Consider the following 27297-nt stretch of genomic DNA (forward strand, 5'->3'; position numbering starts at 1 on the left):
TTGAGTTCCTGACCGGGGATCCTGTGGCTATCCAAGTCTCATTGGAAGCTGGGAGGAGCACTTGAAAGGCAGTCAAAGCATCGGGATACTTTCCAGGAGACGAAATCCGGGCTCCACCGGAACAAATCGCAAAATGACGAAGTATTGTGAGAAGAGGGCGTTACTACTTCTCCTCGACTGCGATGCCAACGCCCATCACGAAGTCTGGGGAAGCAGCGACACAAATCGTAGAGTCGAGTACCTTCTTGAATTTATTCTTAGCAATAAGTTAGAAATATATAACTTAGGGAACACTCCAACATTTGTGACCAGCACTAGGCAGGATGTACTAGACATAACTCTAGGAAATACTCTAATGAACGGAATGGTCAGGAATTGGAGGGAGTCGGATGAACCCTATATGTCTGGTCACAGGACAATGAGATTCGACATTGAGGGTAACTCCGAAATTGAAAGAATAATAAGGAATCTCAGGAGAACGGATTGGGTATCCTACGCAACGCACTTGAGCAACAACATTGCGCTTCTTCAAGGGGCGGTGACATCAGGAGCGAACTGGAACTAGAAACAGTGGTGGAAAATTTCAACACAGTCGTCATTGACCGCGTATGAGCCCACCTGTCCAGCTAAGATAGTTAAGTCATCAAGGGATGTACCATGGTGGAACAGGAACCTGGCCAGAATGAGAGAATGCTTCAGCCGGACAAAACAAACCGAGGACTGGTAGAGGTACAAAAGTGCACTGACTGCGTATAGCAACGCGATCAGAAAAGCGAAACGGAACAGTTTCAGGGAATTGTGTGAAGGGATCGACCAGATCACAGAAGCAATCAGGCTGTACAAGGCTATCGCCAAAGACGGGGCAATATCCTCTGTCTGTTTGAAGAAGGAAGATGGGACATTTACCAAGAATGAGGAGGACAGGGTACACCTGCTTCTCAGACCTCATTTCCCGGGGTTCACCCCCCATTCTGCCTGACACCCCAACAACGAATAAAAGGGGAAGAAAGGAGAACTGGAAACTAGCAAAAGAGGTATGCTCAGAAGCTAGGCTAAGGTGGGCAGTGAGAACTTTTAAACCACTGAAATCTCCCGGAGTAGATGACATTTTCTCAGCACTATTCCAGACAAGCCTAGGAGTTATCTTAGACTCTCTTCTGAGGGCGGTAACTGGGAGCATAGCACTGGGATACATACCAAGGGCATGGAGACAGGCAAAAGAGGTCTGTATTCCGAAAGCAGGTAAAAAGGATCTTTTTCACTGTAAATCTTTCAGACCAATTTGCCTAACATCGTTTGTACTCAAAACGTGGCGAAGGTCATAGACAACTATATTAGAACTAACTTTCTAAAGCGTAATCCCCTACATCACTGTCAACATGCTTACCGGGCAGAACGGTCAAATGAAACTGCTCTGTACCAGCTGACAGAGGTATTACGGGTTCCCATAGAAACAAAAGAAATTGCACTGTGTGCGTTTTTGTATATCGAAGGAGCATTCGACAACACATCGCACACAGAGATACAAGATGTTCTCACCCGCAAGGGAGTGGGAAACACTCTGGCATTCTGAATAGGCAAAATGCTAGAAAGCAGGCAAATAGAAGTACCGGCAGGTACAAAGTCTATTGTCATGAACACCACTCAAGGCTGTCCACAGGGTGGGGTACTATCGCCCCTGATGTGGAGTATGGTAGTGAATGAACTCCTGGACGTGTTAACAAATACTGGAATACAAGTCCAGGTTTACGTGGACGAAATTGTTTTAATCTGTAGGAGCAACTATGAAGATACCCTATGTCATAGAATCCAAACTGGCCTAAGGGTTGCTAGTGCCGGGTGCAGGAATGTGGGACTGCGGATCAACCCAGCCAAAACCACCATAGTACCATTCACTAGGAGGCGTAAGCATAATCACCTGAGAGCCATAAGATTACATGATATGGAGGTGAAACGAGAAACAGAGGTCAAATATTTGAAAATTACGCTAGAGCAAAAATTACTCTGGAAGACACATGTCGGAAACACTTGCCGGAAAGCCACGAGGGCTCTGATGACTTATAGATCCATAGCAGGAAAAAACTGGGGTTGCAGCCCGAAGATAATACTTTGGGTATATACTGCAATAGTAAGGCCAATGATTACGTATGGAGCGGTAATCTGGGCAGAAAGGACCGAACTCAGCACACAACCCAGGGAATTACATAAGCTGCAAAGGCTGATTTGCGTGTGTATCAGTGGGGCAATGAGGACATGCCCAACGGCATCCCTGCAGGTCCTTCTGGGATTAATCCCGCTCCATCTGCACATACAGATGCAGGCAAGGAGGGCAATATTCAGGATGGCCGGTAGTATGAGTGAGGCGGGGAGCTGCCTAAATCGAAGGAAGATTGACGAGATTTCACTTCGATAAAAAGTTTGAAACACGTTGAAGTAACAAGGTAAACTGGGAGAGCGTGGCTGCGACATACGGCTTAAACCAGCAACTGATTACTTGGTACACTGACGGATCCCTCACAACAGAGGGAGCGGGTCCCGGCGTCATTGGTCCAAGGAAAATGTACTTTGAGCCAATGGGTAAGTACACTAGCATATTCCAGGCGAAAATATACGCTATAAACAAATGTGTTTCCTTTAATCTCCAAAGGAACTACAGGGGGCAGAAAATAGCCTGAGTTGGAAGGCAACGAGGCAGCGGACGAACTAGCCAAGAAGGGAGAAGGCACGCCTTTACATTTGTCAGAACCCTTCTGTGGAATCGGAAACGGTTTCATGGCTATGACTGTCTGCAGGTTTTGTGAGGAGTATGACGAAACCACGTCCAGGAACAGTGTCCGGCACTTGCGCAAAGTAGGTCGAGGCATCTGGGAGAACACTTAATACCAGATGCAAAGTTGAAAGATCTAGGAGTAGGGAACATACTAAAGTTCATGACGGTTATAGGCCTGCTTGAGATACTATGATCAATAGGTACACTATAACCAGTAAAAGGGGCACAATAGTTCTTTAAGGACGCGGTGTGACTTTCCCTTAACAGAATAATAATAAAGTGGGATATTGAGAACTCCGACAAGTTAATATAAAAGTCCGATTCACTACAGAACATTGGGTGCCTGGGACCTTGTCATTGTACAAGATACGAGTAATATGCAACACTTTCTTTCGAGGGTGTCTAACGAACGGAGTGGCTGTTAAGAAAATTTGCATCTGACCATCTTACTTGATTCTATCTCTCGTCTCAAAACCGTTTACCAAGATACAAAACAGGATGCAACTTTGTTTTTATTTCATCGCTTCATCACTTTTCACTATAATCTAGCCTTTCCACTTGCCATTGAAGTAGCCTAGGACCGTTTGATTAGCTCCAGTCTCAATTCAATCTGAGCCACCATTTGCCTGTAGAGTGCAATGTTTCCATTCACTTTGCTTGCATCCAGTGCTGGACAAGAGTCGTTTCATTCACCTTACGCATTCTGGATGATGGTGATGATACCAATCTCAGTATTCTCCATGGAACGGAAGAACTTACTTAAGGAAACTTAACCCATGAATCTATCTCCTCTGATACAGCAGATTAATAAAAATCGAGACTCTATGCTAATGCGTTGTCAGCACATGAATTTCGTAAAAGAAGTTCTTGTCGGCAAAGATTATATACGTTCGCAGCACACATGATCTCCGATCGAAACAGCTCGAGTGCGTAATTGAAATTTGTTTCACTACATGGCAATAATGCGAGCGTCCAACAGGAAATTATTCCGTGAATGGTACAAGGAAAAAAAGATACACACGTGTAGATAGGCGTTCTCCAGTTTTCTTGCTTCCAATGTTTTAAGTATTCTTGAGTCAAAGGCTTATCTTGATGTAATTCCTTCAACTCCAGTTCAGATTCACATCTGCTAGCCTAGGAATGGGCTGTTCCCTTTGTGCCTTTTTTTAATGACCGACTACCGTTGAGAATATCGCAAGTTTCTTGCCTTCTGGATTTCGATATTAATTGAAAATGGATGAGGTGGAAAAAAAGTATCGAACTTTTTATTTAGTTAAAAAATGCTGATGATAATAGCTATTCAGTTCTAGAGCCGTAGGTAAAAAGATTTGTTTCCATTCAGATTCAAATTGACCCTCATGTTACGATCATTGACTATCGGAAAAAGATGTCGAGTTTTTTCTCTCAGATACTTTCTTTTCTGATTAAAGGCAGATCACTTACTTTGGTGTTTCGAGTTAGATATTACCATAAAGTTCTGCTGATTACACAATCTGGAAGTTAATCGAATTCATTCTAAGATCCCAATCTAATGGAGGAGCAGGGCCGAAAAGTTCGGGGAATGACGGGTATCACCATCACCACAACAACTAGTATCCGGTGTAGATCTTTTTAATAAGGATTTCTAAACATCCAGGTTGGGCGTCCTAGCCAACGCTATCGCTTCATTTGACAATTGACCTACGTTGTCGCTTCATTTGACCATTGATACTCATATAGACTTTCCGGTTTGGATCATTTTTACTCATTCGAATTAGGTGACCCGCTCACCATATGTTTCTTTATTATAGTGTCTACGGAATCATCCATCTTTTTATAGCATTCTGAGTTGGCGGCCCGGAATCGTTAAAGATATGAAATCGATGTTTTCCTATTGACATAAGAATAGGTTGCAGCTTCAGTCAAGGAAAGGGAAGAGAACGCTTCCTGAACATAGCGCCCAGATTGGAATCGACTTTCATTTTCACGGCGTACTGTTTCCACTTATACAAAGAGTTCAACCAGAGCCGAATGTGAAGTGGACGCTTCGGAAGTGGCTCTGATCGGGAGTTATCTTACATCACGGAACATCTGAGGTATTATGCTCTGAAAGAAGTCTTGAAGAATCTGCTTCGACCTGCTTCTTCATCATTAAGGGCGCATCAACCGGTATTCGGTCTAGGCCTGCCTTAATAAGGAACTCTAGACACCTGGGTCTTGCGTCGAGGTCCACCAATTCAATATCCCTAGAAGCTGTCTGGTGTCCTGACCTACACCATGCTCCGTCTCAGGCAGGGTCTGCCTCGTCTTCCTTTCCAACCATAGATATTGTCCCTATAGACTTTTAGGGCTGGATCATCCTCATCCATACTTACATAAGTGATTCGCCCACCGAAACCTTCATGTAGGGAGCCAAAAATTCTTCAGAGGATTCTTCTCTCGAACGCGGCTAAGAGTATGCAATTTTTTTTGCTAAGAACCCAAGTCTCCGCGGAATACATAGGGACCGTCAAAATCATTTGCTTATACAGTAAGAACTTTGACCCTATGGTGAGACGTTTCGAGCGGAATAGTTTTTGTAAGTTGAAATAGGCTCTGTTGGCTGACAACAACCGTGCGCGGATTGCATCATCGTTGCTGTTATCGGTTTTGATTTTCGACTCTAGATGGGAGGAATTGTCAACGGTCTCAAAGTTGTATTCTCCTATCCTTATTCTTCCTGTTTGACCAGTGCGGTTTGATGTTATTCGTTCTTTTGGTGTTGGTTTTGACTCTGGCGTTGTCACCATGTACTTCTTGCCTTCATTAATGTGCACCGCCTGCTCGATCTGGATGAAGGTAGATTACATCTCGGGTTGTTTAATGTCAATATCGTCATCGTAGCCCAGTAGTTGGGTGGACTTCTCGCATTTACATCTGCATCGCGAATCACTTTCTCCAGGGTAAGGTTTAAGACGACGCATGATAGGGCATCCTTTTGTCGTAGACCGTTGTTGATGTTGAATGGTCTCGAGAGTGATCCCGCTGCTTTTATCTGGTCTCGCACATTGGTCAGGGCCTGCCTAGTCAGTCTTATCAATTTCGTTGGGATACCGAATTCTCTCATGACCGCGTACAGTTTTGCCCTGGCTTTGCTGTCATAGGCGGCCTTAAAGTCGATGAAAAGATGGTGCAATTGATGCCCATTTTTCCATCATTTGCCGCAAAGAGAAAATCTGATCTGTTGCTGATTTGCGTGGAGTGAAGCCTCTTTGGTATGGGCCAATGATGTTCTGAGAGTATGGGGCTATCCGGCCTAGCAAGAAAGCTGAGAATGTCTTATAGATGGTAGTCAGCAATGTGATACCTCTATAATTGCTGCACTGTGGGATATCCCCCTTTTTATGTATGGGACAGATAATACATCCTTACCAGTCGTCAGGCATTGATTCGCTGTCCCATACCTTGAAGATCAGTTGATGAACCACTTGGTGTAATTGGCCGTCTTCATATTTAACCAATTCGGCTGTAATTCCATCGGCTCCTGGCGACTTATGATTTTTAAGCCGATAAATTGCAAATGGTGGTGGCAGTATTTGTTCGTCATCTTCAGTTGGCGGGACCTTCAATTCGCCGTTGTTTTGGTTGTTGAGCTTTTCATCAAAATACTCAACCCATTGCTCCATATGCTCATTCTGTTGGAAATCAGATTTGCCTCGTTGTTTCGGAAGGAACTTGTTGGTAAAACTTCCGCGCCTGGTACGGTTGCTCCCTGTATTTTTCTAGTTCACAGATTTCTTAGTTCTCCCAGGTTTCCTTTTTATGTCTGTGAAGTCGGTTCTCCGATCGGCGGAGTTCATGATAAGTCTCTGCGAATGCCCGCGTTCTTTGAGAATGCAACATTACTCGGTATGCAGCATTCTTCCGTTCCATTGCTAGCTTACATTCTTCGCCAAACCAGCCGTTCCAACTCCTTTTGCGGCTGGGACCTAGTATGTTTGTGGCCGTATTTATGACGTTCTTCAGGTGATTGTAAAGATCATTTGTTGATGCTTCCTCTCCAGGATGATCTCTGTTGATTGAGGCTATTGCGGCATCAATTTCCGTCTTATAGGTGTTGCGGAGGGCTGTGTTGTGGATGGTTTCAGTGTTAACTCTCATCTGATTTTCAGAGGGGATTCTGGGTGGTGTCGTAATTCGAGCTCGGAGCACTATGTCAACGAGACAGTGGTGGGGAGGTGGGGAGTCTTTATTCCGAAGGTGGGTGTAAAGAATCTATTTCATCTTCAATCTTTCAGACCAGCTGTCGGTTGTACCAGCTGTATGTATTACGGGATGCCATAAGAACAAAGGAAATAGCACTGTGTGAGTTCTTGGCCGTCGAAAGAGCGTTCGATAACACATCGCACACAGAGATATAACATGCTCTGATTCACAAGGGAATGACAAACACCTTGGCCTTCTGGCACCAGCAGGTACAAATTCTATTGTCATGAACAGCACTGAAGGTTACTCAAAAGGTGGAGTACCATCACCGCTTATCTGGAGTATGGTAGTTGAAGGCTGATCTGGAGTATGGTAGTTGAAGAACTCCTAAGAGAGTTAACAAACACTGGAATACAATAGGATTACGTTGATGTTTTGATCTCTGGGGGTAATATTAGAATCCCCTAGGTCATAGAACCCAAACTGGCCTAAGAACTAATAGTACCTGGTACAGGACGGCAATTCAGTCAAAGCCGCAAAAGTACCTTTCACTAGGAACTACAAGCTTCATTACCTGAGAGCCATTAAGTTACATGGCAGGAAGTAAAACCATAAACAGAAGTCAAGCATTTGGAAATTACACTAGGCCAGAAATTACTCTGGAGGACGCATATTGGAAACCTATGTCAGAAAGCTACAAGGGCTCTGATAGCAGGAAAAAATGCACCCCGAAGTGATATACTATACTGACTTTGGATGTATACAGCAATAGTAAGGCCAATGATTACGTATGGGGTGGTAATCTGGGCAGAAAGAACTGAACTCAGCAGAACAGCCAGGGAGTTACACAAACTTCAAAAATTATCTGAGTGTAATCACACTCAGATAAGCGTAATTACGCGGTGTTTCTAGCGATTAATTATTTGAAATAATGTAACTTGTTTTTTCTATTCGCTAGTGTTGACTTTTATTTTGCAAATACCGATATTTCGGGAACCACTTGTTCCCTCCATCAGTGCTAGCAAGTCCTTGTTAGGGGATAATATGACAATGAGGTTTCATTTGGATAAGAAATTTGAAACACGTTGGAGTAACAGAGCAAACCGGGAGAGCGTGGCAGTTACCCACAGCGTGAACCAGTAAATGATTGCTTGGCACACTAACGTATCCCTCACAGCAGAGATAGTCCGCAAGGAAAACGTACTTTGTACCAATTGGTAAGGACACTAGTATATTCCAGGCTGAAATATATGCCGTAAATAAATGTGCCTCCTTGAACCTCCAAAGTAACTACAGGTAGTAGGATATTGCTATTCTGACCGACAGCCCAACGGCGATCAAGACAGTCAGGTCCAATCAGGTGAACTTCAAACAGGCATAGGAACGCCTTGAGAGACTGAACCCGCTTGGATCGCACAACAATAAGGTCTGGATACTCTGCGTTCTAGACCATGTTGGGTTAGAAAGCAATGACGCATCGAACGAACTGGCCAGGAAGGGAGCAGGGACGCTTCTACAAGGCCAGAAATTTTTTGCGAAATCAGAAACAAGTTCATTGATACGATTTTGAAAAATGAAGAGGAACGGCTGAGGGAACTATACTGGGCGAACCTACCAGGAATGGAGCAGTCCAGGTTGTTCATGGAGGATACGAACCCAAGCGCTCAAAGGATTGCTTAAAACTCACCAAAAAAAGCCTTCGAATCATAGTGGGAATACTCACTGGTCACTGCCGCCCAAATTATCATCTGGGGAAGCTAGGAATATCTACGGGCACTACCTGCAGGTTCTGTGCGGAGAGTAACTGAACTTTTATACATGTTCTGGGACAGTGTCAAAGTACGTTGAAGAATACTTAATACCAGATGCCAAATTGAAATATTGAGAAGTAGGAAAATTAAAATTCCTGTCAGTTATAGACTTCCTTGACATACTAACCAGTAAAAGAGGCACAATATTTCTTAATGCATGAATGACGTCACATCTGATATGCATGGCATCTTTCTTGACAACAACAGCAACCCTGCATCGCTATCAAGAGTACTATCTTTGACACTATCCCTATAATTTAAAAGTCACTATCTATTAATTGGTTTCAAAGCTTCTTAGACGGAGGTATCTAAGAGCTCCTAAAGCTCTGGGAAAATGTATAGATTATGCTGACAATTTGACAGAAAAAAGTATTGCTCAGTAAGGTCGACATTGAAATATTATCTTTGCTTGGATTGTGACCATTCCACTGTCATTTTTGCCTTATAGTGAATACTGGTGAACACAAAACTGCTCCTGGTAGATGCGGAGAACCTTGTTAAGGTTTTGTGTAAAACAAAACCTTATTAAAATCGGTTTACTGTCTGTCCGTCTGTCTGTCATACGCATTTTTCTCAGAGACGGTTGTAGTGATTAACACCAAATTTGAAGGAAATGTGGGAACTGTGAACACTCACGCATACAGTGAGTTACATAATTCTACATCGAAGGGGGGAGGGTCTCCATACATGCAAAAGGAAGGGGAGGGGATTAGTGCTTTCCGAAGCCGGTCTTAGTTTTGACATTTGTTGGAAAGGTGGGGAGTGCGGGGAGTGAAAAATCATCTTCTTTAATGGACGGATATTTCCGCATAACACATGCATATAATACATGTTACTTACTAATGGGACAAATGAGTACTCTAATGCCTTTATAAAGGAAATACATAAAACCTTTCATATCTGAAGGGTACAGCTTCGGGTTTTCCGACTTGTTTCTAATGAGAACGATTGAAAAGAAGACAAAGTTTCCTGACATCGTTTATTTCATGAACGCATATTCAAAGACGGAAACTATTTGATACCAAAGAACAGCCTCTCCAACCCTAGCCACGATTCGGGTCTTTGTATGTACCTCAGCAGACTTGCTTCTTCGAAAACTAATTAAGGTCCAGATGCAAAATCTGCATATAGAATCGATTTTCTCCTCGTTTGTCATTTTAGATTGAACAAGTCACAGAAGTCGAACTAAATGGAAGCATTCGCCAACATCCCATCGCATACTCACAATGAACCAAAAAAAGGTCTCACTCGCAGGTTATTTTTGTGTGGAAAAAGTCCAAGTCATAGTACGGCTTCTTTTCTAATTCCCTTCATCCGCCGAACAACAACTATTGTAGTTCCATTCTGTCGGTTGTATGCACGTCTGAACATATAGTGCGCGGTAGCGATTCAATTCCATTAAAGCTGAAAACGGATACAGCTGGCTAGTATTGACCCAGCGGATGACGGTGCCTGCAGACCAGGCACGATTCATTCTTTCCAAGGGAAATATATCAATGGACGTGAACCGTGAATGCGGAGTATCGAGCCCCGGCATGTGTAGCACTGTACCTGGTGTTTACATGCAAATTTAAGGCACAATTTGCAATATGTATCGATTTCTCCTTCCTATCACACATAAGAACCAAATGATATGCTGCTTTAACGGTTTCAGGCACATTAACCAGATCAAATGGAAACAATACGTTGAGTATTCAACTCTTCCCGCGAGTGCTGAAACAAAAAAAAAGTTGTTGTTCGGTTCGTTGATTCAGAGAATATAAACAATGGCCAGAGGAAATCGAATGGAATATACATAGTAAGCCAACAATCAAAGAAAAAACGATCCTTGCGGATTGGAACTTGTGTGTTTGGGTTCTAGGAATGAAAATGTTCTGTAATCAAAAATCCCACACTGGGTTTAATGAAAAAGTTTGGGAGCACAAACAAAGTCTTTATTTTGATAGAACTCTGGGAGTAAACACTCCATTCAACTCGTCAAGAGTATCTTGAGTTTATTCTGGACTTAATCTTTGCTGGCGTTCCAGCGATTTATCGAAGATAGAAAACATTGATACGTGGGACGATATCAGAATAAAGTATTTCGCAGACGTCACTTATTGGAACATTTTTGTTTCTGTTTTTCTTCTTGTTAACCTTCAACAAGTCGAGAAATCTTAACTAATCTAACTTTATTTGAACAGATATCGATATGGGGGGTATTTCGGAGCCTAGGCACCATACAGTGGTAGCCTGTTGTTTTTTCTTCAGATATTTCGGTTGGGCAGTTGCTGAGAATGGGTCCCTTAAAGAAATGATCACTTTCGACCCCCCACATTCCCCACCTTTCCAACAAATATCAAAACTAAAATCGGCTCCAGAAAGTATTAATCAAGACCTTTCATTTGATATCCCACATGACTATATTTGATGAAAAAAAAAATTACAGCCCCCTTGTGCATGTATGGGGACCGCCCCCCCTTAAATTACGTAAAAGGATGTAACTCACTGTATGCGTGTTCCCACCATTCCACTAAATTTGGTGTCAATCGCTATAACCATTTCCGGGAAAAATGCGTGTGACGGACAGATAGTCGGAGAGACCAGTGAGGAGTGACCAGATCTCCCATCAGGCGCGACCCCAGCTCGCGGATTGGGGCATACCTATTGATGTGTAAATATGTGTTCATGCACTTTCTTTTCGGACTGTGCATGGGCTAGTGTTTGCTAATCTCTGGGGCGTTGACCAAAATGGCTATGGGAGGACACCCAGAAAATAAAACCAACACGAATTGAGAAGGAGTAAAGTTACGGTGCAAGAGCTCGGAACCCGAGTACCGGCGGCTTTTAGGAATGAGCAGGCAGGCTCCCCTCGACCCAGTACCTCGGTGATGGACAACTTGGCCACCGTGGCATCTAATGCTACAAATGTTTTAGATTTGGAGAAGGAGGTATTCAAACGAAGCACAACTCTGGCAAGAACACCAATTGCAAAGGCAAAGAATGATGGACTAAAAGGAAATAGCCGGCCAAAAAAGGCGATTGAGACACCCATCGGATCTGATCAAGAAGCACTCCACTCCTCCAATACCAAAGCCGGCAAAATAAAAAGCTCATGGGAACTCATCAATTGAAAAAAGTGAAGGAGTCAGTAAAAGTAATAATCTGGCCAAGGCTCACCGAAAACAGAACCCTGACCCAGAAGAACTACCTTTTATGCAGCTTGGGACTAAAGTAGTTAATCTGTCCGAATTTATCAAGCACAAGCAGAACGTGCATCACGCCATTAAGAACATAGTGAGAGCCGTCAGGGTGCTTTACAACAGGTCGCAGGAAGAAGAAGGAAAGCCAATGGAAAAACCGGACATACCAGTCCCAACAGTGCTAGAGGCGACCCAAGTGACACCAAAGCACAAGATCATCGACATTCGATCAAGGAAGAGAGTGCGAGACAAAGAGGGGGAAGCTTTGGGGAATCAACAGGCACCAAAAAGGAAAAAAGGGGTTTTCACCAGTCCAACAAACGGAACTAAAAGTTCAGAAAGGCCAAAGTGCCCAAAGTTGGAATGCCGGCTAGCGAAGCGAAACCGAAGGAAAATAAGAACGGTGGTTGGACTAAGGTCGTGAACAAAAAAAGGAACAGGAAACCAAAGGTGCAAATTCGCCCGGAAGCAATTGTAATCTCCAGCAAAGGAGATCTAACGTATGCGGAGATATTGGAAAAGGTGAAATCTGACCCCAACCTAAAAGACTTAGGTGGAAATGTTAGCAAAATCCGGAGGACCCAGAGAAGGGATCTCATGTTTGAGCAGAAAAAATCCAGCGTTGGAAACACTGACGGCTTTCGTAACCAAGTTATAAACTCACTTGGGGAGAATGATGCGGTTCGTTCCCAAAAACATGAGATCTATATACAGTGCAAGGATCTCGATGAAAAGAGATCTGCACTGCCTTGAGGCAACAATTTTGGAAGAATTATATATAGCAACATGGCTCAGGCGGTTAGTGGCTTTGTGTGGGCAAAAATAAGCGGTGTATTCGTATACAGCTGCTACGCTCCACCGAGCCTCACACTGCCTGAGTTTGAAGACCTGTTAGACGTTCTTGTTCACGACGCAAGAAGACGAGGTCTAAAGGTGATATGACTTTAATGCGGGGGCTATCGAGTGGGGCAGCAAAGAGACTAACGCAAGGGGGCGGTGCTTCTTGGAAGCATTCGTCCAGTTGGATGTAGTTCTGGTCAACGGAAGTGATGTAAACACTCATCGAAAAGAGGGATCTGGTTCAATTGTAGATCCGACTTTTGCCAGCGTTGCACTAGCACGTGACATGCCCTGGCAAGTTAGCGAGGACTTATGGACACGTACAGCCACCACCACACAATCACCCTTGAACTAAGGGCGGAGCCACAAGGCGGAAGACCCGCACCCCGGAAGCCGAAATCCAAAAGTACACCAGGATGGTCTGCAAAAGCGATGAATGAGCAAACATTCATGGAGATGTGCCTAGAGCTGCCTAGCAAACCAGGCGCCTCCATGAATAGAGCTCTTCATTTTACACAAAGCATCTCTAAAGCATGTGACGCGTCGATGCCTAGGGGATGCTCATTCCCCACTAAAAGACCCAATTATTGGTGAAATAGTGAACTTGCCAGCCTTCGATCGATTTGCCACAGAGCCAGATGAACGGCTAAGAGGGCAATAGGCAGGATCGATCTAGGGCAAAAGGAGCATGCCTATAGGGAAGCTCGCAAAAACCTCAAGCCCGCCATCCAGCGGAGTAAGAAGGAATGTTTTAAGGAGCTTTGTTTGGAAGCGGATATAAATCCGCGGGGTAGCGCCTTTAAAATCGTAACAGGACGATTTAGAGGCCGATCATCTACGCAGATCATGTGTCCTACGCTCTTGTTGAAATTAATCCAGGGGTTATTTCCCTAGCAAGAGGATGGTACTGACACCTTCAAGCGCCCCCTGAATGTAACGCCGATTCCACCAGTAACCAGGGACGAGCTGCTGGACATCTGCAGTCGAATAGGCGACAGCAAAACACCGGGTCAGGACGGCAGACGGAATAATGTCCTCATACTTGCTGTCAAAGGTAGACTGGATATGTTCGCGAAGCTGTTCGAAATATGCATGTCCGAGGATATCTTCCCTGCACCCTGAAAGCGGCAGAAACTGGTGCTGCTGCCTAAAGCTGGCAAGGGGAACCGCCTTCCTATAGACCCATATGTCTTCTAGGCACTATGGGGAAACTGTTGGAGTGGGTAGTTTATAATAGATTACTCCCAGTCGACGAGAGCCAAGGAGGGCTTTCAGATAGGCAGTATGGCTTCCGTAAAGACAAATCAACCATTGATGCCATCAAAATGGTTACTGGCTTGGCTGAAAATGCAATTCACGGAAAGGGTTATACCAGCAAATATTGTGTGGTGGTGACCCTGGATGTGAGGAATGCATTCAACTCGGCCAATTGGAACCTTATACGAAAGTCTCTGGCGACGATTGGTATTCCCACGTACCTCGCCGCTATTATCGATCACCAATTGTAAGAGCGGACACTTTGGTATAATACCCACAGGGCTCTGTACTGGGCCCACTACTGTGGAACATCATGTGTAATGATGTACTTAACCTTTCGTTTCTGGAGGAGGCCACGGTGGTGGGTTACGCCGACGATATAACACTGGTTGTATTCGCAAAGCATCTCGAGGATGCTGAGTTCTACTCAAATGAAGCAATCAGTGTTTTTAAGGCGTGATTAGAGAGTGCTGGACTGGCACTCGCGGAGGAAAAGACAGAAGCGGTCCAAGCCGGCCATCAAATACTTGGGGGTGATGATAGACGGAAAACTCAATTTCAAGCAGCACATAGAGCATACTTGCGAAAAAGCATTCACCACGAGTATGGCTCTGGCAAGAATGATGGCGATAGTAGGAGGACCGCGGCATACTTGCAGGCTGCTCATAGTCAGGGTGGTGAGTTCTATCATGCTGTATGCAGTCCCAGCTTGGGGAAAGCGCTGCACGGTTTAGACAATGTCCATAAACAAAGTACGGTTTACAGAAGAATAGCCTTAAGGGTGTATTCTGCCTTCAGGACCGTCTCAGATGATGCAGCGTTCGTCATTTCGGGAATGATGCGACATTCTGGGAACCGAAATGATGAACATTTATAGCACCAGGTCCATCTCTCCCTTATCGAAGGTGAAAAAAAGCCGAAAAGAATAGATCCATAAGCAGATGATAACAGCGATGTGACCAGTCAGAAAAGGATCGTTGGACTTACAGGTTGATCCCTTCCATCGGGCAGTGGCTGGAGAGAAAGCATGGGGGGATCAATTACAATCTCACCCTGTTTCTCACCGGACATGGAGGATACCGTCAATACCTGTACAGGTTTAAATTGGATACCTCACCTAATTATCCAAACTGCGACGGGGTCTCAGAGGACCCAGTGCAAGTATTCTTTCAATGTCCTAGGTTCGTGGGAGAAAGGAGGAACCTAGAGGAAACTCTAGGTGAAGTGCTATCACCGGAAAATTTTATCCGGAAAATGGTAGCTTGCCAGGAGGACTGGGATACGATCAATTCCATGATCGCAGTAATCCAGGATAAACTGCGAAAAGCAGAACAAGTGAGGAAGACGCGGTTACGAACCCCACGGGTAGACGGAAGGAAACCTAGCTAAAGCAAGCTAACACAAAACCTTAAAAAAGTAAATACAAAGGAATACGTTGGACACTTTAAAAAACAAAATTTATTCATAGATTTAAATGCGAAATAATTACTGAATCGGAACCAGTGAAACAATTGAGAAAGTTGGTTGACCACATGATGCTGTCTTCAAAAAAGTGGCATAATCTGCGGTCCATATGGAAGAAATTATCTAAGAATTGAAGACGAGTTGCTTATGGGACTCAGCATTTCATTGGATATAAGTAGTATCATGTAGTGCCCAAATGTGTATTTTTGTGGGGACAGTCTTGACCTAGTGGGTACTATATTCATTAACAAGCAAAGCAGACAGGAAACATAGTAGACCTTCGGCAGCGCCGACATTTTTAGATTGAATCAAGGTTTTTCCAAACAACAAAACATTTGGAAATCGTAGGAACTAGATATGATCTGGATTTCTATTCTGTTTAGAAAAAAAGTCAGAAATAAACCTTGCCGAGTGCTTAAATATGAGCATCCAATAAAGTCTGCCTGGATTTATCAAAAAAATTATGACGCCCTTTAAAACATTCCACCAAAATGTCAACCATAATTTGTAAAAGTAATCGTCACGGCACTGATATGAATTATTTTCCATAATCCTCATACGCATTTCAGATCCATTTATAATCCTTGCACATGCAAGGGTTACTGACAGGACGATGGGAAAGAGGGTTGACTACACTTTCATCCATGCTTCTGTGCAAAAAATCATTATCGTTGTGTGTGCAGTAGTTTTCCTGCAACGCTTTAATGCTCTTACGGGGAGGTAGAAAAGTGGGAATTTTCATCCTGCACCCGGCCCTTCATGTACGGTGAACACGGCCTTAATAACAGCAACAACTTATATATGAACGCACTAACAAGGCCGGCTCCTTGATGTACGTAGAATACGTGCTTTATGGGGTAGTTTGTCAAGTTTGTTAAATGATACCGCCAGGCGCGGAATTCCAGATTGGGACGGGATACTGCAAACACCATAGCGTATTTGCGAGTATTAAGAAGTACCGGCCGCCACAATAGAAGGACGAGAATGCCTGTACTGCTGTGAGGCTATCGTAGAGCGGATGGAACACGATTCGGAAAAAGTATGCAGATGTATTCCTTTTTCAATCTCAGTAAAGATGCTGCAGTTTTCTTCTGCCGTGCCTATATTATCATAAAGGGGAAAGTGTTGTCGATGCGGATTTTTCCGGGAACCTTTTAATTGACACATATGTAAGTATTTGCTGCAGGGTCTACCCTAGATGTGGGAACTCTAAATAGATTTCTTAATTTTTTATCTAAATCCTTATTTTCTGGTCTAAATTGAGTCTGAACCAAGGATAGAAGGTAAGAAAACCGGGCCCAGGGTGAAAAATATGTGTTCCCGAAATTGCGAGCTATTTCAGTTTTATCAAAGTATTTCTATTCCAGGCCTGGGTGATCCACAGCTCGCAACGAGCCTGGTTAGACTCGTCAATTTCAAAGTGGTAGAGAATAAGCAGATTAGGACGACAGTGTCAGTATTCCGGAAATTTTTTTTTTGTTTCCCAGGATCCATTATGAATCAAAGTTTTCGCTGCGGCCAGGATCCTAGTAGTTTTGTGGTTCCTAAGGCAATTTCTCCGTTCCCATCACAACTTATCAAAAATGGCGCCCAGCGTGGGGTTTAATTAGGATAAAGTAAAGTAAGTGCCTTTTTCCATACGATCCATCTGGCCCTGGAGAGTTCCTCATTTTCTGGTTTTTAATATACAACAATAATTTATCACTTGTAGGTTCTTCCTCATAAAACGTTATGTTGTGCAAGAGAATGTCTTTCAGAAATTTCGAGAAATATGTGCCTTTGGGGATTGAGGTTGTTCATTTATTGTGAACCTATATTTTTTCTTCTTTTATCGATAAATAGGAGTTAAAGTGTTCCAAATATTGTAAAAAGTACGAAGGTATTTGGGTGGGGTACTTTTTCGTTCATAATATCCCACTTCTGCCACGCTGCTCCCAGGGCAGAGGTGAGGCAGCGTCTGATGAGTTGCCTCTGCTCTGGACGAAACCGCAGGTCATACCCTTTTAAATGTTTTGTGTGAAACAAAACCTTATTATAATCAAGTCGATGTCTGTCTGTTTGTCCATTTTGTTGTTTTTTTGACTGGGGAAAATCCATCATGGATACGCATCCGTTCCAACCAGCGTTGTGGTATTGCATCGCGGGGCTGTTCAGGTGTTAGCTGTTCACTCTAAATGAGCTGCTACCGCTTTGTATGGCGTTATTTGCAGTAGCTTCCCTTATATACCTCCGCTGCACTTCTGAGCCGCATCATCGAGACCGAACCTATGGAGGTACTCCCTGTATTCACCGTGTCCAGTTAAAAACTGAGTCAGATCAACTCGTCTCACCGTGGTTGCGCATAGTCCACACACTTATGTCGGGGATAAACCTGTGTGTCCACCAGCCATTCTCCTCCTATGTTGTTGTTCTCCGTGCAGGCTATGACCTCATACGTTCATTTCGCTTGTTTTGGCTCGCTTCCTGATTCTCCTACAAACGACTTGCCTCATCGGTTAGAATATCTACCGGGATCATCCCCGCAATCACGCATGCTGCCTTATAAGACGTTGTTCGGTAGGCGCAACAAGTTCGGAGAGTGCTTAGCGTCTGTTTGCGATTTTCTCCAATTTTTATCGCTGACGCCCACACTAGTGCCCCATATAAAAAGGCAGAGCTGACGACTCGCAATGTTGAGCTGATAGTCGCCGCTTTTTGCCCAGTAACTGCCCAGTAAGCTTTAAGTGGGGTTTAGAGGTTAACTTTATAGTCGAATATTACTCCCAAGTATTTCAGCGATGGTTGATCCCTACTTCGTTGGGGTGATTGTTATGACCACTCCAACGTCATTTACGAATCCGATGACAACAGCTTGTTTAGCTACTGAGAGCCGTAAAACGCCATCATATATTAAGTACCATAGCATTAAATACATCTTCGACACTTCGTGCGAATCATAAAGTAGCTTCCGCTGTTGGAAGTAATCGAAGATTATATTTAATATATGATATATTTTGGCGTTTATGGCCCAATGATGTGGTTCCATCTGACAGAACAAAACTTCAGCAGGCCTATGAAGAAGACATTTTTCAAGAGTCCAGAGATTTTCCTATCAGTTGACTTTCCTCCGTTAAGAAGGAAGAAAGAGATTCAATTGAAAAGAAGCTATGCAGTAGCAGATAATGTATTCTTCGTTGGAATGATCCAGGAAAGGTTGAATTTGACATGCATTACCACCAAATGTTGGCTGAAGAATTTAGCATGGGGAAAATCAGTCCAAAAACAGTTCCAAACATTTTTTACAGAACCAAAGGAGTATCACAACAGAAAAATATTCCTGTGTTTCAGTCCCCTTATTCGTCGAGCTGAAGCCGTTCGACTTTTTCATTCATTTCATTTCATTAGCGACTAACTAAAGTTATTCCCCTATTCAAATTTCGGGACTACTATGAGGAGTGAAAGAACCCCTTCCTGCCCTGTGAATCTTTCTATAGAAGTTATTCTAAGGAGAGAATATTGAATGCTAAATTCTAATGGAATTATAAAATTAAAACGAATCGTTGTTATTGCTCAATTTACACTTCTCCTGCTCTCCTTGGATAGGTTCACTGAAGCAGAGAGGTAACTGCTAGCTTATTTTCATTTCATGGTCAATGATACTATGCTTCAGGGTATTCACAATGATAATTCCACAATAGTAGGACAAGCACAAAGACGAACACATAAATTCTCAATGAACTGGGATTCAAAACCGAAGTAATGAGGTCAAGAGGCTGGTGGTCAACCAACTTCGTCATTACATCGTCAAAACGATTTTCACATCGGAAAAATATGTTTGGTAATATAATACCTTTGACGCATTTCGCTGGGTCCGAAGTAAAAATCACAAAAATAGTATCGTCTTTGATTAGATAATCTGCTGATACGCTAAGAAAAAGTATGTGTTCGTATGGTCGGTGGTTTTTAATAAACTCCAGGCTCGCTCTGTATGGGAGGACTCTATTTGCAGAGCTATGGTTATGATATTGTTATAATTTCTCCTGAGCCTGAAGTGCTGCAGATGGTTAACCAAAAGACCAAAGCATTCTGATATTCACAAAGAAATAAACCTTGAAACTAATAGAAATTGGTACGTTAACAGAGTAAACATTAATCTGAGCGATATATGAGGTTTTGGTCGACTTTCCAACTTCAATGGACACTGATTCAAAGTGCCTTTGAATTTTGACGTCCATCAAAAATGTCCAAGAATTGAGAAGACGTATTACACTCTTCCGACGATTCCGTAGCCTACATAACGACGAAATCTATGAGCGATATCACAACCGTCTGGTTGTGGATAAAATCCGGCTCAACAAGTTGCGGTGGGCGTGGGTCAGGACGTCAGACAGCTTCTAGGGATATCGAATTGGTTTACCTTGGCGCAAAACCGGAATGTCTGGAGTTCCTTATTAAGGCAGATCTAGACCGCCGTTGATGATGATAGTTCCATGGATTTTACCCAAAAAGTAGGGCTTTGGGGACTCGTATATTGCAAAGACAGCAAAAAAATGGGCCAGCAAAGAAAGTTCAAATCTTTCCCAGCACTGAGTAGTGTGCGGCCACAAGCAAGGATCACTCTACAGAAAGTCATCCGTTATGTTAATATGAAATAGAAGAAAAATGGAATGGAGTGCACCAAGAAACTTCGTAAAACGAGCCCTCCATCCCAAAAAGACTATAATCTACTTTTGTTGTAGTGGAAAAAAAAATGATAGACGTGGGCAAATAATTTTCCATATTTTCGATTTGATATAGCAAGTATCGTTAAGGAGATTTCAATGGACTCGATTGAGCGGTCCTGCTACATTCACTATGCTCTCAAAACATTGGGTCTGTGGAGCAGAATTTTCCGTTCCATGCCAAACCAAATAAGAACGGAACTTTTAAGAATGACGAAAACCTTAAAAGGTATCTTAACAATTTTTCGATACGTTCCGGGGATTAGAGATTATGGTACAAGGAATACATCGTTGATTAATGGGTTGTTTTGTTCTTTTTGTTATTATTTTTTCAATAAATCTTTAAAAAAAAATAGTTTGGTTAAGAGAATACGGTCAAACTAAAAAGTCGTCAAGGAAGTCATTTCTGAGGTAACGACGAGTCATTCTACTTACTCTGAAATATCTGGACTTAAATGTATTTTAAGGACGTGTAGAGTCATCCATTAAATAGATTCTAAGAGTAAGACCTTCAACACTTTATCGTGCATAGATATTACCCGCACCTATCATATTACAGTCAATATTAAAAGTTCATAAGAGTATTATTTAAGAGCTTTCACTTGACTTAAATCAACCGCTTTCCTCATTCCGTCACCTCATAGCCATCCAAACAAATGTAAATTAGGTAATTGTGAAAATCAAAGACTAAGAGACAGTCCCCAGCCATTCTCCCGTACTGATAAGCATGCATTTATTAAGAAGAGATTACTTTCTCACTCTATGGACATCTTGTATTAACTTCCGCAATGTCAACTGGTCTTTTTTATAAAAGTTTAACTAGATCGTCTTTTTTGGTGTGCTACAATAAATTCCTGGGGATAAGCATAGCCTTGTGACTCTGTCCAAGAATTACAAAACTTTATAAATTGGAGGGCCTAAAAGTCCCGCCATTTTTTTAAAAGTACTTCAAAATTATTTTAATTCTGTTGGTGTTATCATCAATATTCATTCTTTCCGGGTTTTCGGTCTGTAGTACTCCCATCTCCCAAAAGTAAGACTGAGGAGTATTCGCCTCAGTGCCTCCCATATCGAGGATTCAGGACCTGCTGTACTTACTCCCAGTTAATTTAATGAACCAGCAAGCATACCATACACTAAACTTATGCGAGGAGCGCAACGAAACTCGATGAGTGTTTTGTTTAGGATTGGGTTATGTTTTTCTTTTGAGAATTGCAGGGTCCTGAGTCTGCATCAACTTGATGCTGCACCGGATCAAATGGGGACCAACTTACTCCCCCTTTTTTAAGGTTCTGTGTAAACACAAAACCTTATTAAAATCGGTTTACTGCCTATCCGTTACATGCATTTTTCTCGGAGGCGGTTGTAGCGATTGCCACTAAATTCGGTAGAAAGGTGGGAACTGTGAACGCATATAGTGAGTTACATCCTTTTACGTCGAATTTAAGCGGGGGGTCCCCATACATGGAAAAGGGGGTGTACATTTTTTTTTCATCAAATATAGTCAAATTAAAGGTCTCGATTAGTGCTATTCGAAGCTGTTGTGACATTTGTTGAAAAGGTGGGGAGCACGGGGGGTTGAAAGTGATCATTTTTTTAACGAACCCATTCTTAGATCTGAAAAAAATCAGGGTTCTGCCACTATATGGTGCCAAGGCTCCGAAATATCCTCCATACCGATACCTGTTCAAATAAAGTTAATAATAGTGCATTACTATAATTTTTAGTAATTGACAGGAAAACTCCCCTTAAGATCACCCTAGAATCACAAAATGCAGCAATACAGACTACAGCATAGAGCATAATCCTGCCAAATTTGGTGAAAATCGCGCTATTACTAACAGAGTTATACTAGGTCAAAACTGTCGCTCCTCTGCAAATTCAAGACTATGAATGTCAATACCACTTGAAAGTGAATATTTTATGCTACATGCTAATGGGAGAAATCTCTTTATAAAAGAAATACACAAAACCTTTCATACCTGAAGCGTCTAGTCCTTCGTTTAGGGCTTAGCATCCAAACTTTAAAAATATTATCATTGTTTTCCTATGAGAAATACAACGCATAAATGGTTCATGCGGTCAGAATCCAGCCATAGCCCCATAGCCATTTAATTGAATGATTCACCAAAATACACAGCCTTCCTGTAAAGGGGTTCCCCTGGAGAAGGTTTCGATATTTATGCAGCGATGGCTGCTCTATCTATGCTTGACCTTCAACGCCTTCTTTTCCTAGAGGATTACTTGTTTTTAATCCTCTAAGCGGTCTATCTACAACTGATCGCTATAGACCATAATGAAAAGAAAGACCATTTGTGATATCAAAGGCAATCTAATTTTGTAGTGATTGAAACTTCAAAATACCCCCAAATTCTTCGATGAGGTATCCTGTTTGGTCGTATCTACAGTAATTGCATGATATAGGTATACCATTCAGATGAATCACACGCCATTCCTTGTGTTCTGCTTTTCTAACGTCTTTCACTTCGGTGCTAAGCCTATCCAAAAAGCAGGAAAACACTTCTTCGATGAAACGTCGATATTAACGAAAAGCTTCCCATAAGCGGAGACTATTTCTCCCAGCCATGACCTGACACTTTTAAGCAGTTTCAGGCGGAAGTCAATTTTAGGGTCGCTTTGCGAATGGAACCACTAAGTTCGAAAATAAACTGAACATTATGGAAGCTATGCTCCGAGAATAAGAAAGGCTGGAAAATAAAACAAAAACCTTTTGTGCCCATCTTCTTTGTCCATTCACCGAACTGCTAGTCCTTTCATATGTAAATTTCCGGTTGAACTACACCACTTTTTTTCTGGACCCTGTCCCTTATACATATTAGATACTTTGTGCCAAAGCATCTTTTCCTGTCGTTATCTGGTCATCCTAGTCCATTAGATCTAAAGGATATTGGTCAACTTGGGAGAACTCCTGAAGGTAACCTCCATTTAGGTGCCTTGCTACCTACACAAATATCGTATATTGGTCTATTTTGGTGTTTTTTGGAAGTACCCCCTACTCTTGATAACTGAGTTTCCCGATCTTTTCCGAAATCTGGAAGTTTGTTCATTTATTTCAGTTATTTTGAAAGGCAACTAACTCCGCTTAAGTCTAACTCAGAAACCTAGTTTTGCACCTGCATAAAACATAATATGGTTACCGAAGAAAAGTAATTTTTAAAAGAATTGCAGTAGGTCACATACATATTGACCTACCCTAACATAACAATGGAAGAATATGCCGCATATAATAGGACAGAATTTTTAGATCGCAGAGAAAAGATACGAATAATGCGTTCAGATATGAATTCATAAAAGAAACCTTTTTCTGAAATTTCAGACTAAAGAATAAATGAATTATTTTAAATAGTGATCCATCAAGCACTGTAGGATTAGGACTACATAAAACGCTGCGTCTCCCAAAGTAATTTCAAATTTTCAATCTTAAAAAAAAACCATAGTGCGAAACCAGAGAATGAAATAATATGTGTGTTATACTCGTATGTGCAAGGAACAGTTTACCCAGGATTCATAGAGTAATTGCAGGTTCTTGTGAGCTACCCTAATGGCTACCTATTTTTTGGGATTAAGGAACCAGATTAGGATAATACTTGTAAATCTTCTTGTTCAAAGAATGCAGTTTGGAGAAGGTTTGGTGACCTAAACGTATATAGATATAGATACTACCGCATTTTTTATGAAAAGGAAGGATAATATGAATTTATATGTATAAAATATGTATACCTGATGCGGCTATGATAAAAAAAATTTTCCTAAATCTTTTATTAAAAAAAACTATTGCGATTTTCATCTTTTGCTGAAGATACATTTTCTTGAAACAGACAGATGAATCTTGAGAGAAAATTTTTTATTTTAGATGAAAAGGACAGTAATAGTTGGTCGAACTTTAACACAAGGCAGATTTACAAATTTAAATTTTAGATAATAAGTCCTGCTCTGGAAACTGTGCTATGCATTTCACTAGCTTTCATTAATAGAGTCTGGAATGTAAGAATGCTCGAGTCATCCTTCCTCTTCCTTCTTCACCGGGGTTATGGTAATTTACGTTCCTCTCATTATGTGTATTCTATGCAGTATATTATCCTTGAGCTCATGTGCAACCTATCGCCAATGCACGCATGCATGCAGATTAGGATCAAGACCTCATTGTTTGCATTTCTCACAGAAAGCCCAAACACCACTTGCATGGCAACTCTAGACAACGACCCTCCGCCACGGAAACTACCCTCTTGCATTCCGGTCAAGAGGGACGAGATGCCAACGAGGGGAAATATTGATCAGCGATGTGATGTGCATGCACAACAAGGGATGCTGCCGCTGCAATGATTTTGCACGTTCGTATCTGGATAAGTTCCCAGTCGTCTCCCCATGATAACAGCGAGGATAATTGAATTTTACTTTTTCCTATGTACATGCATGCATGGAAGTTTTGAAGAGAAGGAAACGATGAGGACGAAACGAACTTACCTTAAAACTGTAAAGCATAGAAAAATCCCTGTATCTGTTGAGTAAACTTTCGAATCTTTCCGGTCCTTATTTTTCTGCCGAGGGAAGCAAGCACTACAACAATCTTTCCTTGTCACTACAGAAACCACACGGGGAAAACTCAACAGAATTTTCCGAAGTCAATTTTTCGTCACTCGCGCACTTTCCTGCAATCCAGATTGCAATTTATGGTCATCACTAAATTGTTGGTTGCACCAATCTCGATCCTTCCTTACTATCTCCAGTCACCAGCTCACCACTAATGCAAATCCTGGCTACCTCCCTGAACACTATTGGGGTAAAAAAAATTCAAAACGGAAACTGGTAGCCAACGCTCACTTTCGTCACTTCCCAAAACTCCAACCGCGGCCGCCGCTTTATCTCAAGAAACTGCTGTGGTTGCGCTACGTTCCGTGGTTGACGCCGCGCCATCAGCCGTATACGCTTTGCAGACGATTTTCATGGACGCACACTCGCTGCAAGGAAATGGGAAATCAAGCCGGCATACAGCGCAGCAGCATGTCTGTAAAGAGTTTTCATATGAGCTGTAAGCACTCGTTTTCTCTTAGCCCGATTGTACCGAAAAAAGATGTATCTTTGTACTAAAGTATCTAAATTTGAGATTGACTGTATTTCTAATGAACATGTGCCATGATGACTGGGTTCTTAATTAATGACGCTTAAAATTCAAGGAAATTCAGTCTTTTGAATAAACCATTTAGAATTTCCGTTCTTGGAAAAAGCAAAAAAAAAAAGATATAAAATTTTCAAAAAAGATACATATAATAGTGCCTAGAATTTCTGAAGAAGTCGCATTAACAACTGGTTCCTGAAATGTGCTACTTGCGAAATAGGATAAGATTCCTCATCTTTGGTGCTAGGTTTGCTCCTAATTTTTTTTATCATTCATGTCAGCAGTGATGCAGGCTTCATCTCTTAAATGTGCAAATGTTGGGCTTTCCCAGATTGTAATTTTTTAAAGGACGGCATCCTGGATGACGCACTAACCTTATTTGGGCCCCGGGTTTGACTCATGTTCCATTTCATGCACATGAACTTTGTACTATTGTTCCTTTCTTAATGTGTGTGACCTATCCACTGCCGCATCCGCCTTCCGATCACAGTGCGTTCAAGTATCAGGCCTGTGTGCCTACCAAGCTCTTCATTTGAGATATTGTCAAGCCAGCGTACTCTGATGATACGAAGCAGACAGGTGTTCACGAAGGCTTGAAACTTTTGACGAACAGTGGAGTTCACTTTCGATATGCTACTCCCATGTAGCAACACAGAAAGAATACTAGCGCAGAACAGTCCCAACCTGATCATGGCGTTGAGATAATTGCATTTCCAGATTTTAGGCAAAGCAGTGAAATCGGATCTAGCACCGTTAATGCGTCGGGGAACATCCAATCCTGAGTCACCGTCGACAGATACCACGCTTCCTATATATATAAATTGATCGACGCCGATGCTCTTGGGGGACTGCGACGACCCGTCAGACTGAGAGACTTGGTTTTGCTAGTGTTTGTCTTCAGTGCAACTTTATGTACTTCTCTTTCCAAATGCATAGCCATTTGGCCAAGGTCCATTACCCAGTGAGAGGGCAAACTGATGTCATCATCGTAGTCAAGGGATTTGAGGAAAGATGTTATCGTTCATTGAACTTCTCCACGTCCTCTAGACAAGGCAGCATGAAGAACGTCAACGAAAATAAGAAGGAATAATATTGTTGACAATACGCAACCCTGACGGCTTATACTTTGAATCACAAATTCCACGGAAACTTTACATCGGTGCACCACGTGACGTTTTGCACCATCATATGTCACCCTGTTAGGTTCTCCGGAATGTCCCCTCAGCGTAGAATACTCCAGATACGTGTGAAACGAAGACCTAAGTCCCCGTACTACTCTTAGATGATCCGTAAAGTTTTGATGTAGTCAATACAGGAGGATCTGGAGAGGAAACCAGCCTGCTCTCTGCTGATCAAGATTTCGAGATGTTCTTTAATGCGTTCCAAGATTATTTTTGCTATTGTTTTTGCGACGGTAGGGAACACGCACATATCCCGATAATTGTCACATTCAAAGTGTATCCTTCTTCAGAATCTTAACAACCATCTCCTTCTTCCATTTTCTGGGAAAAGTTTCGGGTTCCCAAGATTCTCGTATCAGATTTTCAGTAATCGCAGGTATAGCGATAAATTCTGCGGGAAGACCGTCAAGCCTGTTATGTTCCGTTTGAGTACATTGATAGCCGAAATGACTTCTTTTTTACTTGTAGAAGCAATCCGTACCAGTATGCTACGGTGACTAGCCATTTCATCCACCAGAGGAGAATCTTCACCGGATGTAATACGGTTAAGAACGATTGCGTTCTTTCCACCTCTTCAGTTGCTCGTTATCGTGGATGAGACATCCACATTGTAGCCTCTGAAAGGGTCATCGAAAAGTTTGCAATATGCAAGCTCTGTCGTGATGCGATATACACTTCCGAAATCATTCCTTTCAGCGGCATCTTCCGCTTCCTCGACCAGATCAATAGCAAATTGTTTCTTGTTACGGCGTACACTACGTTGAACTTCTCAAGATTTCGCTCGGTATCGG

General features: G+C 42.4%; 1 protein-coding gene across 1 annotated transcript in view; it reads right to left on the reverse strand.

Moving 5' to 3' along the window:
• LOC119648241 (neurotactin) overlaps positions 1–25103 on the reverse strand; it is a 133837-nt gene extending 108734 nt beyond the window's left edge. The window contains exon 1 of the mRNA XM_038049870.1: positions 24674–25103. The gene's annotated coding sequence lies outside the window, so the exon portion shown is untranslated. The remainder of the gene's footprint in view (positions 1–24673) is intronic.
• Between the last annotated feature and the right edge of the window lie 2194 nt (positions 25104–27297).

Source organism: Hermetia illucens, chromosome 2, assembly GCF_905115235.1.
Source record: "Hermetia illucens chromosome 2, iHerIll2.2.curated.20191125, whole genome shotgun sequence".
Taxonomy (NCBI): Eukaryota; Metazoa; Arthropoda; class Insecta; order Diptera; family Stratiomyidae; genus Hermetia; species Hermetia illucens.